General features: G+C 34.6%; 1 protein-coding gene across 9 annotated transcripts in view; it reads left to right on the forward strand.

Annotated features, from left to right (window-relative positions):
• The window catches only part of LOC144973183 (guanine nucleotide-binding protein G(o) subunit alpha-like), a 57979-nt gene that overhangs the window by 36494 nt on the left and 18985 nt on the right, over positions 1-2500 (forward strand). The gene's annotated exons all lie outside the window — the stretch shown is intronic.

Consider the following 2500-nt stretch of genomic DNA (forward strand, 5'->3'; position numbering starts at 1 on the left):
TTTTTTAATTTGGCCAGAAAACGTCAAATTATATTGATGGGTTAACATGACACCCGACTTATCAACATTGTCAAACAGTCTCAACACCTTTTAACTCTCTCTTTAACAATCGTTTTCAGGTTTCCCCCCGAAATATCATACCTGCCCAACACAAAACAATTTTTATATTTTTTTACGTTCAAACTCAAGAGGTTGCATCGTAACGAATCCAATGATTTTCCTGTAGTTCATAAGGAGAGGATAAGAATTTTTATTATTTTAAAAAAAAATTGTGGGTGGTTGCGCGCGCGCGCGCGCGCGTGTGTGTGTGTGTGTGTGTGTGTGTGTGTGTGTGTGTGTGTGAGGGGGGGGGGGGGATTGACAATTTGGGCGTCATCTTAATCGATCAGTATTCGAGGTCTAAAGTTTTCTGGCCAAAGTATAAAAGGAAAGTGTTTTGTCAGATAGAGTACGGTATAATATTATATTGTACATTCCCCAGCAAGACATAGGCTCTGGGGCGAGGGTAATGTTTTGATCCATTATAATTATAATAAGGAGAGGGTGATCGGGGCTTGAAACGAAATCTGATACCCCTTTCTCACAGTATTATTCTCAACAGTCTCATTTATTAATTATTTATATTATTATGATTATTATTGTTCCTATTACTACTACGACTACTACTACTACTACTACTAACTATACTACTACTACTACTACTACTACTACTACTACTACTACTCTACTATACTACTACTACTACTACTACTACTACTACTACTACTACTACTACTACTACTACTACTACTACTTCTACTACTACTACTACTACTACTACTACTACTACTACTACTACTACTACTACTACTACTACTACTACTACACTACTACTTACACTACACTACAAACCTACTATACTACTACTACTACTACTACTACTACTACTACTACTACTACTACTACTTCTACTAGTACTACTACTACTACTACTACTACTACTACTACTACTTCTACTACTACTACTACTACTACTACTACTACTACTACTACTACTACTACTACTACTACTACTACTACTAGGTTTATCAGCTCTGCAAATAAGGACTCGGCGGGTTGCAAACTTTAAGATAAAAAGACACATTTAGACTTAGATACATCACAATTGGCTAATGAATGATGCTACACGATTAAATGATATTTTATCTTAGATAAGATAGGTATTCAAAATATTTTATATTATGTAATCCAACTCCTGGACCAATTACCATTCTATTTATTTCAAAGCAATTCGTTTATTTATATACACGATAACTGGGATAGACGATAAAATCCAAGCCAAAGTAAGAGTAAATATCAAAGAAAAATATTGACAGTAAGGTGTAACGTTATGGGTCTTTCTCGCTTAACCGAACATTTTCAAAGGCTAGATTATTTGGTTGCCCAGCAGCGCCAGCGATTGCCTTTGACGTTTCGGGAATAGGAATTGGTCTTCAACTTCCTGTTTATTTTCCATTTGTAACGTTCGTAATTTAAATAGTCCCAAATACCATTCGAATTTTTAAAGGATTGGCTTGCATTGTTAATAATAATCAAGGACATGCTCAACGGTAGATTTCAACAGCAAAATAAAAAAAAAATTGACGACGAATTTAAAAGCATTAGATAGACGATCTGGGTTCATCACTAGGTCAAGTGGAGGTGATGCTGGAGCACATTTGTGACCCACCGCCTCAAAGCGGTACTATGTCGAGATGAACTTTGCTCTGGAAATCGAATCTGTAGCCACAGATTATGTGAAACTTTTTATTTCTAATAGTTACGACGAAGAAACTTAAAGTTCGTATTTCTTATTATTTAATTTTAAATTATGTTTATCGGACGGGGTTCATGCCGACATAATACCGTGTTGCTACGATCGGTAGCATTTGAATTGGTACGGAAATAATATGAAAGAAATCAATAAGGGCATTTAATATGCTTGAAAGTTTAAAAATTTTTTTTTTCCTTTTATGAAAACCACGTTTTTTAATCTGACATCTTCATAATATTTTAAAATTGAGAATTGAAAGTACCAAATACGGTCGAAGCATATTGTTTCGTTTATCCAATCTTTGGATCTGGAAGAACGGTCTTGTAAATATCACAATGAACATTGGGTCAATGTGTGTCAAAAGGATTGACCTTTCTAGTTTTAAGACGCAACTAGACGAGAAATGATTGGTTAAACGATACGGTATTACGTAAACGCCATCATCATGATACAGTACCCGATTTGTTGCAAGCATCAGTGACCACGACTTTCAAGTATGAAACAATTCCATTTGCATGATTAGTGTTGAATTTATTAGAAATGTCAAAATTGTTATTTACGATCATGTATTTTTGGTTATAAAAACCTTACAATTGGAGTTAGCCACGTTCGTGTCAGAAAGCACAAATTTTTTTACACTGATATCATGGCATGACAATACACATCACATTGTAGCCTTTATTATTATTTTAACGGATTTAATAGGAT

The sequence above is a fragment of the Berghia stephanieae genome, chromosome 5 (genome assembly GCF_034508935.2).
Source record: "Berghia stephanieae isolate SIO BIC M18660-M18661 chromosome 5, UCSD_Bste_1.3, whole genome shotgun sequence".
Classification (NCBI taxonomy): domain Eukaryota; kingdom Metazoa; phylum Mollusca; class Gastropoda; order Nudibranchia; family Aeolidiidae; genus Berghia; species Berghia stephanieae.